The 15164-nt window shown below is 47.2% G+C and overlaps 1 pseudogene; it reads right to left on the reverse strand.

Moving 5' to 3' along the window:
• Positions 1–3051: 3051 nt before the first annotated feature.
• LOC144168099 (uncharacterized) lies at positions 3052–3829 on the reverse strand (annotated as a pseudogene).
• Between the last annotated feature and the right edge of the window lie 11335 nt (positions 3830–15164).

Here is a 15164-nt window from a genome sequence, read left to right on the forward strand (position 1 = left end):
TTTGATGTTTGTATTTGGCAGCGTTATGAGATGCTGTTCTAACATGTATGCAATTAGGGCATCGCTAATAAGGCTATGGATGCAAAGAGCTATGAGGCGGTGCTCCGTACCATGGGACCCGACGTCACCGTTCTGCACTGCGGCCTGCTTGTGAATCCCGCCTTCCCTTGGCTTGGTTCATCACCCGACACGCTCGTGTTCGACGCAGCCAAAGGGCCGTATGGGGTGCTGCAGATTGAGCGCCCGTACACCCTTCGCGACAAAAAGGGGAAGGAGCTGGCGAGCTGCTGTTTCTGCAGTGAGCTCACTGAGAATGGCCCAAGGCTGAAAAAAGGCGAGTATCATTATGTTCAGGTAGTCAGCCAAATGGGGCTGTCGGGACTAGCTAGGGTGACTTGTTGTCTATAGAAAGAATTTCGTTCTGATTGAGCGAATTCGGCTCATGCAGGCCGAATAACAGGCAATGAAGGACCAGCTTAACTGCTTCTTTTTTAACACGCTTCTGCCATTTCTAGAAGGTGGCAGTCACCAGGCCGCGGTTTAATCTAGAATACAAGCATTCATCACTGCATGTCACACTTTAAAAACTGTTTATTTGCCTTTTGTTTATTTGTTTCAAAACGATTTGATGCAGAAGGAAGTTCTCATTGTGTTAGGCACAACGAAAGCACGCGGATGGCAAACAAGGTGGACAGCACTATCCTTGATTGATTGTAGGGTTCATCGCGCCGACGGAACGCAGGCGATGAGGAGCGCCGTAGTGGATGGCTCCGGATTAATTTTCACCACCTGGGGATCTTTAACGTGCGCCGAAATCTCGTTACACAAGGGTGTTTTCGCTTTTCACCTCCACCAGGAAAGCGGCCGCCGCGGTCTTGAACCAAACCTGCCTACTTGTGCTCAGCAGCGCAACGCCTTAGTCACTGAGCCGCCGCGGCGGGATGGACAGCACAATACTGTCCACGGGGTAGGCGTCTAGGGAAGCAAGGAAATGGAGCTGGCGGGCGGTAGCATGGGCTACTTCGTTCCTTAGCAGTCTCAAATGGGCAGGGACCCCGACAGTGGCGAGGAGTGAAGTAGGGTAACGTTGCAGAATCAGTATGGCGGGTTAGGCAGCGAGACCAGCTTAGTATAAACGGCAGGTTTGCTGGAAGTTCTTAAGGTTAGTGAGATGCGAGGTTGTACTGGCTGTGGTTGCGGCATTGGCGATGGCGTGAGCTTCAGCTGTGGAGGGTGAATCGTGATGATAGGATGCAGCAGTGAGTAACGAGCCCGAGGAACCGGTTACCGCCATGGTGGTGCGGAGAGAGGGCATGTGAACAACATACTTTCTTTATAATAAAGAATATAATTATTATAAGTACCCTGCACCATTTAGGCATTATTGTTGCCAGACTACACCAATTTCATCCAAAAAGCTGAAAGCAAAGTGTTGTTATAGAGAGCACCTCGCTTCTGCTGCAGTTACAAAATCAAAGATATCGTGTTGGCCGATGAATGCTTGTGTCACTAAAATATTTGCAAGAACACCTAAGCCGTTCCTGTGAAGTATGACTGCAAAAGCTTTAGTGTTAAACTGTGGAATGAATATGCCAGTATTGGGTGGGCTGCCATGTGCTGATGATGTAGACTATGCAGAGTGCATCACCGTATACAGTGCTCTCATGAAAGTTTTGGAAGTGTCGCGTGGAAGGCTGTGTGTTCTGTCGCATGCCTTGTTGCCTACAGTGGCTTGCATCGGGTGGTGCTTGTGTCCAGTCGTTTTCATTTCCTGTGTGATTTTTCCTTCCTGTTTTGGTTACTTGGGCCGTTTCCCCCTCTGTTCCTACATATAATCTATTAGCAGGAACTTGTCTTGCCACTTGTGGAAATACCATGCTCACGCCTTTGCTGTAGTACTGAGTATGTGTCTCGAATACACGTATATAAGTCGAGCTGACAACCCATTTACATGGTTCACCTTTAGTCAGCTAAAATCATTTAACTGTGGTGGTCCAGGAGTTCGGTTGTCCGCCGCGTTAATTTTTTTATATTCGCTTAGTTATTTTGTTTATAGGAGCTTCCCTGAGAAATGTACCGTTACTTTGAGCATGTATGTACCTGTCTTTTTTTATCCTTTGGGCAGTCGGTCATATTGTGCCATGCTTCTGCTGTTTTATGTACCATCCGTCGGCTGTATCCAAAGTGCCACTGATGCAAAATTTTGGACCAATATTGGTAACTATTGCTTAGCATTAAAAAAATTGAGTGGGTGGTCTTTTGTATGGTTGAGTTTTTACGATTTTGCTTGAATAAAGGCAACTAGTTCCCCTTCCTAATGGAGAAATGCTGACATGCAGTCGTGCCCGCTGTACAAAACATGCTTCAATTCCACTGACCGCTTGCTCCTACCTTACCATTCTTCTGTCTGCTGAAAATGCTCAAAGCCATTTTTTGAGGGCAGATTGTGTATCCCCCTTTGCATTGTGAAAATTATCGATACCACAACTGTGTAGTCTACTGTTTGTTTATTTACCAATTAGCTTTTTACCCTGACAGTGTGTCTGAGAGAAGCGGTTTTGCATTTCGGTATTAAACACGCCTTAAAAATATAAACTTAAAATGCGCAGTGTCTGTGTTATGTGTGTCGCAAGGTGTGCTGGGTTTACTCCTATGCAATTAATAAAAAGAAGCTACAGGGACAAAATACTTTATTAGAGTGTGCATGGTCTCCGCCAGTACACTTCGTAAACTTCGTTCTGCTGCAATCAGCTCGTGAGACGGATGTAGCAACAAATGTAAGAGGGGTTGCAGTACTATTTAAGTGGCGTTCAAGAGGTGCAGTTGCACTCCTAATGCATGCTGTCGCACTACACCTTATATATATCCCCAGGTGGGCCAAAATATTCTAGAGCTCTCTACTACGCCCTGGTGTAGCTTTAGCGCATGACGCCCCCTAAAAAAGCGTAGAACTAGACTCTAGATGTACATGGTAGCTAGCTGGCTGCATAATCCTGAATTATAGGAGACTGCCAGTTGCTAAGGTTTGCACCGATAATCCACATTGATTGGCTAACGGGCCAGTGAAATGGGAATGGGGCGATCAAATTTATGAAAGCACCTAATGCGCTGTATCTGCCTTTCCACATGAATCCTAATTGCAGCGATCCCCAGGGTCTCATGGGTCTCCTCAGCTGTAAAGTGGTCACGTCGAAGGAATGGTGGAATGTTAACTTTCACTTCATTCTCTTCGGCAAGGTCCTCAATGCGGAAGACTTCGTCGGCCAAGATAGAGTCTCCTTCATCAAATTTTAACTCCAGAAACCCACTTCTTTTCACGCATTCTCTGTCTGAAGTACATCCGGTGAACAGCTCAGAAATGAATGTGACAATCCGTGAGGTTACACACCAACAAGTCCTTTGAACGTGTGTGTAGACTTGTAATACGAGTACAGGCCGGACTGTGTCACAAACGACGATGGTACTTCACAGCGTATTTCCATTGCATCAAGGAATACGCGCGTGGAGCTGGACTTCTGCACAAATGCGAGAGGCATTGCCTCGTCAATAGCTCGCCGCGACAGCCATGAAGTCAGCTCTGACAGTTGGAGGTAGATAAAATCCCCCCACACTCAAAATATCCTAGACACCGTGCTCATTGACACTGAAAACATGTGTCAAGGTGCTGGTGAAACACGCCACGCCGAAGCTTTATGAGGACCAAGGAGAATTGGTTTGGGGTGCTAACCTTTTGTGGCCGACCTTTGTAGCCTTCGTGCTGTTGGCTGCCACTGTTGTGGTGGCGTATTATAATTTGACCATTTTCTCCGGGGTCCACAAACTCTAGCATGTATAACTCTCGTAGTCGAGCTGTCCCATATACAATTGCACATACTCATCGCTATGTCGGAATATTTCAATGCCGAATGGCTCATACTCGTCCTTGACCTTCTGCAAGCACTGCTGGGCAGTAACGAGCACATCTTAAAGCACGTTTTCCTGAGATTTTTTTGCTTTGAGGGTGTCCCTCACTACAGCTAGCTCTGCCTGAGCACTAGCGAATTCAGCACTAGCCTGGCGTAGGAGGATGGCTTGTGCTGCCAGTGCCTGCTCTGTGCCTGCTACCTCCGTCCTCAGCTTCGACTCCCTAACTCTGGTTGCGGCGAGCTGTAGCCTTAAGTGCAGCGATTATTTTTCTGCACTCGCAGTGGCTCTCAGAAGTGTGCGGCTGAGACAGGTTCTCGTCTTCTACGACAATCTCTTGTAGCGGAAGCTTGTTCTCGTCAGGAGTGCTCAAAAACTCCCGACATTCGACTTCGATGGGCGGCTGGCCGTCCGCGTGTGCATGAACCCGTTTCTTTGGCTTGAGGGCATGGATACTTGAGCCTGCTCGCTGGCGAGGCAATTTTCTTGGAGGCTTGGTCTTCCTGAAGGGGAAAATCGACGTCACGGCTGACTTTAGCTGTAGGCGATGGCCACTTGCCACATTTGTACAAACGTGTCTGGCTAGAAAATGCTAGGAGCGCAGTTTGATTGCCTTGCAGACTTGAAACAGTGGCCGCTCATCCCTCTTGATGGCTGCGATTAATGTTTTCTTGAGGCCCACTTCGCTTGGAAACCTGTGGTATGACACCTGAAAATAAAGAGCACTTATCACGATTGGTCGTGTTTTTTGTGCCGCAAGGCGCCCTGCCAACACAACGTTTGCATAATAAATCTTCCCCCAAATGAACTACTGCATGGTAGCATCAATAAAACATTACAGTCTTCACCACTCTTAACAACGCACGACAGCGGCTCGTGAAAGCTGCTGAAAAGCAGCAAACGTTCATCGCATTGATGACTAAATCTGACGCTCGTCTAGGCTCGTTGGATATCCCCCAGCTAGATGAACTTGCGGGCAAAATTAAATAACGAGCGAAAATACAGAAACTTGTGAAGCAAATGAAAGCGCGGTCAGGACATCGTGCAATGTATGCCGACTGGCAACGGATGCACTAAACGTCCGCCAAGCAACACCAAAGATAAAACGCGCGAATAAATACCGCAATCGTGAATACCTCCAAGCCAACATATATTAAACCCGCGAATAAACCGCAATCGACAATTGTGCGAAATGCGCCGTCTGATGTACTGCACGTACGTACTTTTTGTCCGGATTTTTCAATGTATCCGCAGTGGTTGCAGACGGGAACACAGTAGTGTGTTGGCATGCTCACTCACTTGTGTCGAGCGCATGTATGGTTGTTAAAACGCCGATGAAAGTTGCACCGACCAGCGCACAGCTTCGACAGCCAGGAGCGCCGAGCTTTTCCTGCGTGGCTTATTCCGATACTCTGTATTGATTGCTTCTCTAGCAGGAAACCCAATAAAAGCCTCTAGAACCTCGGATGCCGTTCGATTAGTGCGCGATGACGACGCATCGTTCTAGCAGCTCTAGGTTCTTGCCCGTTGTACTGCACAGCAGCGGCGTTCTTTCCTTCAGCATGGCCGCCGCACGAAACTCGGTGGCGATGGCGATAGCGATAGCCAGGCTGAAGTGCAGTGTGGCCAGTGTTTTTGCAAGGGGTCTATAAGATTCTATTCGTGCTGCATCCTATTTGCACTTGTTTCTGCCCTTTAGTTTCTGCGTCCTCCGGAGGAAATTTCTTCAACAGGCAGACTGTTCACACTTGACATTAGTGCTTTCCCAGAATAAACATTTTCTGTAGCTGGCACGCAACTATTATACTCACATGCCGTCACATTTTAACCCTAGAAAGTCACTGATCGAAGTTTTTAAGCCGCCTGCAAAGTGCTGTGGTGGAGCAGTGGTAAAGTAATTGGCTCCTATTCCTGAGTTGCGCGTTAAAGTCACATAGAAAGTCAAATGTCATTTACTTTTTACAGCCTTCTCTGTCTTATATAGAGGTGAACAAAAACACAGCAACCATGACGACTCTTTTTCGCGCAATGCGGTGCTTAAGGCCTTCGTTCTAACATTTTAGCCCTCAATGCGACAACACAGCGGGAGAACAAAGAAGAAGAGAGCGAGCGGCTGCGACCAGCACTAGCTTCGCAGCTTTACCGACTTTCCTGGAAAATCGTCAATTTCGCCGGCTGACGTGTCCCGTGGCTCTCATTAGGGCTTATGTTCGTACAAATATGAAATGTGCGGTCAGTGACCCATTGCAAAAAATGAAGGAAACGTAAGAACGACGACGAAATATAATAGTGGTGGGAAAAAAGTAAACCTAGTTGCACCCAGTGTGAAATATGCTTATACAACAAAACGTATGTCCCCTTGAGTCGTCGTGAACGTCAACAGACGCTCGGTCGACAACGGCAGTGCCGTCGCCAAGCAAAATGTAGGTTTGGGCAAAACAATCCGCATCGATACGTTAGCTGGGGAGGATTCCTCACCACCCCTTGCACTCGAGAAAGTGGAGAAGAACCCACTCTGGGAGACCTGTGCACACTGTCGGTGGGCCTTGTATCCGGTTTCTCAGACGCCGGCAGCAGCTCGGGTACCTGCTCCTACCCCTCTGTGACGCATGGCCTTGGGTAGACATACGAACGAGTTGACAGGCAACAGCTCCTCTGCCGCGGCCGGCGGTCGCGGCCATTGATAAAGTGGTAGTAGTGATAACGTTGCCACATTAAGCTTCGCTGGAATGGGGTACGATGGATGTGCGAGATGCGCCGTGTTTCTTTTTATTTGTAGTAACCTTCCCAATTACGTAAGTTTGCATTTTCAATTTACTGGTGAGGTAATCAGCCATCTCGCGGAGGAGGGTAAGGAGAGAGTTTATTGTGTATTCCACAGAGCCGCAACTGAAGGCCAGGGGTCCCCTAGGGTAGATGCCTGCGCATCGAAGGTGTGGACGGCTAGCTGATTCTAGTGGAGGGCACATCTATAGCAGATCATTTCCATCAATTCTGCGGCAGCTGATAGGCAGAAGGAGAAGCTATCATCACGGGTAACGGTAGTGTGGATGTCATGCCCTGGTCACAAGGGAAAGAGAAACTCCAACGCGAAGTCTGCACAGGAAGACCTTATTCAAGCGAGTAAGTCTACTGGGATGCTGTTCACATGCTGGAATGAGGCCAAGTGTGGCACTACATAGGCCTTCCTTCCTCTCTGGAAAGATTTATTCTGGACCTGTTGTCAGCAGTGGCAGTGACCTACGAAGAAATGTAGGCTGGAAAGCTAAGTTCTTCACCATTTAAGAGGGGAGCGTGTTTTGCCAAATCGCCAATAGGCTGGGATGAAGGGGTGTGTGTCCGTTACGTTGTGGATGTACACCGAGATCAGGGTGCCGAACCAAAAACAAATCTAGTTCGGTTATAGTTCGGGTTCTTGTGAATTCATTTCATCGCGGTTCGGTTCCGGTTGGACTAAGTCATATTGCCGAAACGGTTCGCGAACCGGTTAGATGCGTTGAGCTATCAGCGGAGCGAAAAAAAAGTTTTCTACCCCAAAGTGACCACTGCCCCGAAATACAAGCAAAAATTCAAAATACTGCTTTTTCCCCAGAACACTGGGCGTTTTTATCACAAGCTTTAAACGGTTGGGCCAGATATAAGGTAACAGAAATGAATAATTGGCGATTCACAATCATTTTGCCAAACACCTTTAATGTCGTCCTGGGGTCTATAGTATAGAGTATTTACTGAAGAGATGGGACAAGTGTGCCTGTTCAAAATGTTTAATTTGGACGAGAATTGGATACAAAAATAAAAAAAAGTGTATGATATGTGACATTATTGGCCCTTATTGGCGCAATGCCTTATTGGCGCTGCAGGTAATATGAATAAATAAATAAATTACTTTACAGGAAAGAAACGTTTTCTTTCTAGAAAAATCCCATAGAAGGCACTGGGTTACAAGCACGTCGGACGGATCGCTAAAATTTCAAACTTGTAACTCTAAAAAGCACAAACTACTGCCGCTATCGCAGAGGCGTTTTCCTTTCGAAAATATGCAGACTTAAAGAAAATAACCAATTGCTTTTTATTTCAGAAAGGAGCTTCAAATTAAAATGAATCGCATAGCTGATCTTCTGAAATTGCGAAAATGTTCTTCCTGGTTTTTATGCACCTTGTCACGCTAGGATGTTTGATTTTTTAGTATTATGTACCCGTATTGTTTCATTTTTCGTGCCAATCCGAGTGTATGTCGTTTAAATGGTTTATTTGAACAATCCACTCAACTGCACGTAAGTCAGAAGTTTGCTGAACTTTTAAGACCAATATAAAGAACGCAATGTTGAATTTTTCCAACTTTCCCTAATCACCAATGTTGTTATTTTTCATATGCCTCACAAACAAGGTGCATTATAAGTGCAGTTCTGTAGCTGCAAAGCACGAGACGTTCTTGTTGGTTGCATGGCGGTGACATACTAGAGTGCGTTGTGACCAAGGTCCGGTGCTGGCTAGCTGGGCCGCCCATGGCGCATGCGTTGGGTGAGCATTCGGGGCAAGGGATGGGGTTTTTCGACACTCCAATACCTGGTGGTAAAGGGTGCCAGGTAGGTGACATGAATTACGGTGAGAAATTGGGCAAGTTGGTACTCTATTGAATTAGCGCTTACAGCGCGAACAATTTTGTCCTTCGTCTAATTGTTCGCGCTCTAAGCATTGATTCAAAAGAAATTACATCTAGCTCAGTACAAGGTGGGGTACATGGCATGAAAGAGAGTGGCGCGAGGTTATGAATTTTTTTGAAGTCGGCGAAAGGTAGTCCTTTCTGTTTTGGATGAATTGGGATGTGGTGCGGGAACTGTCGTCGTTCGTGGTGGTAGTGGGCCAGAATATCTGTGTCTTAAGTGTGAGTAGCGGGCTTTGGAGAGCGAAGGGGCTGCGTGTATTCGCCTTTTTGAGGAACGGCCCGGTGTGTATGAACAAGGGCTTCAGTTTGTGCGCCTCATTTCGTTCGCAGGACTCGTGTTCGGTGGTCCAGAGAATGTGTATTTCCGGGAGCTGGCGCACACTTTGCAGAATGTTGAGGGCCGCGGGTGTTATGCGACCTACCAGGAAGTTGCGGCAAGCGGCTTGCGATTCTGTCATTACAGTTTTGTAATCAGGCCTCTCAAGCTTGGACGTTCCCTGTTTTCCCTATAGGCAGCGTAAAATCGACGCCCCACGTGACCAACCTACAGCGCAGTTTTCGACCATCAAGTCTACCAGACGCCGCAACCGAAAGGTTACTGTTAGTATAGAATACAAAACATGCATTCCGTGACTCAAAGAGCCAACACAGTTCGCTTACAATATGTTGTTTAAAAATATTAATAACAAGTTCCCCATCAAACATCCGTTGAGGAAAAATATACGCAACTTTTTACGAACAGCCGAATGGTGCACCACCTCGTTTCTGAATTCGCAACCACAAAGCCGCCAATACAAATTGAAACCGCTGCAACGGCTCACCGTTTCGATGTGCGCGGATCACGGGTTTCGTGACTGTTATTGCTGTTATGTGCTCTTGCGTCAATCAGTTATTGAGAGGACTGGCGAAACACGGGAATTGAGTGCTTGTGGAGTGACAAATGTGGGAAATTCCGCATCGGAAGACAGCTGTCGAGGCCAGAATATTTGATTCTTCCAACAAAAGGTGAGTGTTATGCGTTCCGCTAGAAAGACGATGCAAATGAAATCGTTGCCGCCGTCAATACTTCATTTTTGCCCTTCTTTGGAAATCTTAGCGCAAGTGAACGAGTTGTTATGGCAAAAAAAATGTTGTCACGAAAGCAACGTACAATTGCAGCGACCGAAATGAAATGATGCCCTGGCCTCTGTAAACTTGCGGATGTCAATAAACGATTTGTTCTCACTTGCTGCTCACTGTGGTCTGTGCCAGTCGAGGCCATCTGGTTACCTGGCGTAACATCACTTCATTAGCGCGGCGCAAGTAAATACGCGGCCAGCGTACCAACCAGCAACCAACAGGAGCAGCCACGGCCGGACTCGACGCTCCTTTCGCACGCGGGAGGAGCGTCAAAACCGGCCGCGGAGCAGCGAGCCGGCGGCCGCCGTGCAAGGGCAGCCATGTTATTAAGGAGCTCAAGCGGCCTGTGCAAAAAGCATCCGCTATGTTTACAAAGCCGTGTTTTGAGCACTATCAAGCCGGCGCCCTCGGTAGTGAACGACGCCGCCACTACGCTTTTTCTGGCAGTAAAGGCAAAGTAGACCTTTGCTTCTTTAAAACCCTCCCGGTTCTGTGATGTAATCGTCCTCAGTGGTGGCGGCCAGAGCGATGGCAAGTTCTTCTGCTGCCTTAACTGTGGTCGTGGGAACTGTAGCAGCTGTCAGTTCTGCCCCGTTGGCATCGGTTACACTCACGGCATGGGCAGCTTCTTGATGATACGGAGAGAGATACCGGTACCGGTAAAGGGGGAGTTTGAAAAGCGTTTTCTGAGGGCTCGTATCCGGGCTGGTCGGCTTGCCTTGTTGTAGATGGGGTGCGTATTTCTAGTAATGGGTGCCACTTTGATAGATTGACAGATTGCTAGAGAGATGCGTTGCCTCTGTTCGCATTTTTTGGAGGCCTGTAGCATATCCGGGTAAGTGTAGCCCTTGCCGGTTGGCGTGAGCTTGAGTCGTGTGAATGTGGAGGGGCGATGAGTTCCCAGTTCCTTGAATGTATAATGGACGGGAAGCTGTAGAAGGTTTCTTGTAGCTATTTTTGGAGGTAGTCCTAGGGTGGCCTTGTAGGCTTGGCGTATGGCGATGTTTAGTTTTGCTTTGTGTGCAGGTTTGAGAGCCAAATACTGTGTCCCGTACGTAAGACGGCTAATTGGGCGTGAATGGTGCGAAGGGTGTCAGCTTCTGTAGTCCAAATCGCTGATCGGAAAGCCTGTGGATGAGGGGAATGAGCTGCTTGAGAGTCCGTTGCAAGGGAAGGATAGTGTGGGCGCCTGAGCCATCTTTTGGTAGGGTGAGGAATACGATGCGGTGGTGTGGGACATTGGGGACATTTTCATCATTAATGGTAAGTTCTGTACCTGGAATGGCATCTTGCCGTTTCGTATATATTCTTTTGCGCAGGGTTAAAAAGGCAGATTTTTGGCGTGCACAAAAAAAAAGAACGCGCAACGACCCCTGATGTTGGCCGAGCGAATTGGTACTTCGGAACACTCTATGATTTATTTCCACCTGGAATATCAATTTCGCCCAAATCTTTAAACTACTTTGAGCACAGAGTATCCCGGAGCTTTATGTGATATTTCCGAGACAGATTTACTATTCGGAATGGGTCTTTCAGCAACCGCTAATTTGGGGATGGTTGCGGACCTGTCTGCACCTTCTAAATGAGCTCAGCATTTTCGTATAGAAGAGTGCCCAAGTTTTCCTCTGCCGAAAGCTTTCTGATAAGCATGGCAAATAAGCACATGAATGAGCCAAGTTAAGCTCATGTGTTGCGTGACAGAATAATTTGGGCTGCGATGCTCTTGTCTGCTGCGAAGCTGTAATCAATAACCCAGACGTGTTTGTTATAAAAGTCTTACACGCTTAGCCGTGTACCGAGGGGGCCGCAACAGGCTCTGGTAGAAGAGGCACAATTGGTAACTGCCCCTTGACGACAACAGCGATGAATCCCGTTGATAGTGAACTAAAATCAGTTACTCACGAAAAAAAACTGAGTCATACTTTACTCCAGCATTGGATGCCCAGCAAGGGTGGTTGGAATAACACCACTATGTAGGTATGCTCTTTATACCTACTAACAACATTATAAAGCACGCGAGGATATTCTCAAGTAACCGTTAGACCTAGATTGTAAACGCCTTTTAAATTTACCCTGCATGGCAGATGACGGTTGTTGCGATCAGACTGAAGAATGGATGAGATTTTCGTTCTTTAGCTACTTCCAGCCGTTCCTCTTTCGAGCTATAGGTGCTGCGGCTTGACGGCTGGCGATGTCCTCGGCATTGGCTGTTCGCTATGCACGTGTTTGTGGCGTCACCTTAAAACTTGCGCTTTCATATGTTCACGTGGTTTTTATTGTTCGTCATCTTTGACCTTGAGCGGTACATACCCGGTTTTACCACGTTCATTCGCTTCGTCGCCTGTTTTTGTCGCGCTAGCAATGAACAGGGCACATCGGCAAACGTTTTCTCCATTTATGCGCAGACAAAGCACCGAAGAATGACACAGAAAAAAAGCTCATGCTGACACCTGCGGTGAGGCTGGCGGCGGTGTCTCTGCGTGCGCGCCTTTGGCAGCCCACTTTAGTTCCGCGAAGTAACCTCGGGTTGACGTGGCGTCTGCTCGAGCACGGGTTTCCGCGTCTCGTCGTGTTTGTCAGAACGCGTGAATTATCCACGCAAACAACGTGAGGAGAACGCTGAGTTCCCGGTTTCTGGATCGAAAGCAGTTTTAGCGGAACATAGGCGCGAAAAAACTGAACAAGACAATATGACTCAAAACAGACATTTTTTAGGGTCTAAAACATTTATATATGAAGGAACCTTAAAATAGGTACTTATAGGCACATTAAAGCGTTGCCGAAAGTGTTTCATTTAATTTATCCTCTGCTTATATATGAAATCGTCTTCATAAGGACTAAAGGAAAAAATAGGCATTTGCCGATAGTTCCGGCCTCTAGTAATCACTCTAAGCTATGTGGCCGATTGAGGCCGTTAGTACTTACCTACGTTATATAAGAATTGTCGTTTCGACAAGGTAAATGGTAAAGGCTGGTGCGTGCCGCGTGACAGGTGACCGTCATAGCACGTGAGGTGAACAGGTGCACGCAGCCATGTTCAGCCCTCACTATAGCAAAACTGTCACCTGAAGAGCACGCAGTCCACCTGTGAAGGTAATTCGCGCCACAGGGTGACGAAACAGAAAGACAGAGACGCCAACCAATTTATCAGCAATGAAGTATTTGATTGTGGCAGGTATTTCCCCTTCAGGGCAAGCACGAAGACTTGAGTGCCAGAAAAAATGTTCAAATTATTATTGTAGTTGGTATAACCTAAGCCCGAACATTGATGAATGTGCGAGACGACAGAGTGAACTTGACGCGTGAGGCAGCTGGCTATTCCATCACACTTGGTCGTGCAAATGCTGTAAAAACACGTTTTTTCCTCCACTGCCTGGTGATATTGTGTGGTGAAGTGCTGTGTCGATCCCCAGTACAAGTACAGTGTTGAGCAGCAGCGGAAAGTTTCGATTGGTGAAATCTCCGTGCCTTACGTCAGGTATCCGAAATTTTCATATGCAAAGAGCAACCCTGCATTTGTCGTCCTAACTCAGCCCCATGATCCCCGAACTCACTGCGGCACCGATGGCGTTAACACTCGAAAATTGACCCTATATGTGCGACGAAGGGGGGAAGAGAATCAATTTAGATCCAACTGTGCTGGAAAGAATGATCTTCTATTTAAAATGCACCGCAAACGTATGGTATGAGGCTCGCGCACCTGACTTCACTACTTTTTAAACTTTTAAAAAGAAATTCAGAAATATCTTTGCGAAGACCTCCAATCGTCACTGTGCAGCGAAATATAACTGAAGGGAGACTTCTTTGCAGTCCCCGAATCATAATTTCGCAGCCACAAAATAACTGGCGAACGCCTCTAAGAGCGCGACTGATTAAGCAAACTGGGACATTAAGAACATACCCGAAATTTTCAAAAATTTCACCAGATGACGGAAGCTGAAAAGGTCAGTCATGTTCTGAAAAGTACTGCACATCATGCATTCAACGTTCTGTTCACTAAAAGCTGCTCGGCCGTAACAGAATCACAACGAATGTCGTCACTTCAAACAAGCTCGTGTTCCAGGGCAATGCTTGACGCTTTTCCAGAGCAGTACTCGACCGAAAACGTAGGTACCTTTGTTGTGCCATGCTGATATGTTTGTCCTATTGGTCGTGACTTTGCACATATCCGATGCCTACGCAGACTGGGTTCATGTTTACACGGATGTAGCGGTAACGACCTGCAGTCCTGACGGCGCTGTACTAATACCAGGATCGTACACCGATGTTCATTTGAAACTTTCAATTTTGACATCGTCAACCGCTTCTGAATTTACAGCCACTCTGGAGGCTGTTTTATTCATACAGCGGGAATTACCAGAAAAGTGGGCTGTGCTGTGCGACTCGAGGCCTGCTCTTCAGCGCAATCAGTCTGCTCTTTACTGCTGCCCTTATAAAAAACTTGTGGCTGAAATCCGGTAAACATGTGACGTAGTAATCAGACATGGACATGTTAGTATATTCTAGTGGCTCGCAAGACACTGCAGCATTACTAGAAGCGAGAGTGCTGATAAAGCGACTCATGACGCCCATAAAAGTGACAGATTTTCCTGCATACCTTCTATCACGCAGTGATGAAGCAAGATCTCTGGGGTCGATTGCCTGCCAAGTCACTCTCTGTAAGTGGAACACAAAAAACTCTTGAACGCTTGTCTCCACTTACTCGAGTTTGATTGGCAGCGCCGCCCACCCACTAATGTGCCACGCGCGGATGTCACCATACTTTGTCGCCTATGGCTAGGTGTTGCTTTCACCAGTGCTGACTCTTTTATTACTGGAATGCCCATGCAGCCCTGCTTGTGACATGTGCGCCACTGAAGAGACCAGTGATCACCTGTTGTGCCATTGTGACCGATTCACAACGACGAGGTAGCAGATCTTCACCACATTCCAGTACCTGAAAAAGCACCCCTTTACAGCAAAACTGTTTTGAATCATAGGCGTTGCCCGTCGCAGTCCCAAAAGGCTACAAAAGCCTTACTTCGCTTTCTAAAGGACACTGGCCTGTCTGAACGAGTTTAGGTTAGTTACTAGAGTGCAGCGACCTTCGTTCGCTAATTTTGTCAGTTTACCGCCTTAGTTGTGCACATTTTCTTTTTCTTTCGTGCGTGCTTTGTACTGTATTTGAACTTACCATGGCCATGCCTTGCGGTTTTCTAACTTTCTTCGCCATTTTTCTACTAATATGTAGCGCGGACTTTTTACTTTCGATTCCTTTATCCCTTCTACTATGTGTAGGGCAGCCAACTGGACCATTCCCTGGTTAACCTCTCTTCCTTTTCTTGGTGTTCCTTCCTCCTTTCCCTGCCATCCTTCCTCGCTCCTTCCCTCTTTCCCTTCCTCCCTACCGTTTTCCCTCTTTCCTTCCTTCCTTCCTTCCTTCCTTGCTTCCTTCCTTCCTTTATGTTCCGTTCCTCCCTCCTGCCCTCCCTCCCTT

Source organism: Haemaphysalis longicornis, unplaced genomic scaffold (genome assembly GCF_048455015.1).
Source record: "Haemaphysalis longicornis isolate Haplotype H1 unplaced genomic scaffold, Haemaphysalis longicornis Haplotype H1 scaffold_2, whole genome shotgun sequence".
NCBI lineage: Eukaryota > Metazoa > Arthropoda > Arachnida > Ixodida > Ixodidae > Haemaphysalis > Haemaphysalis longicornis.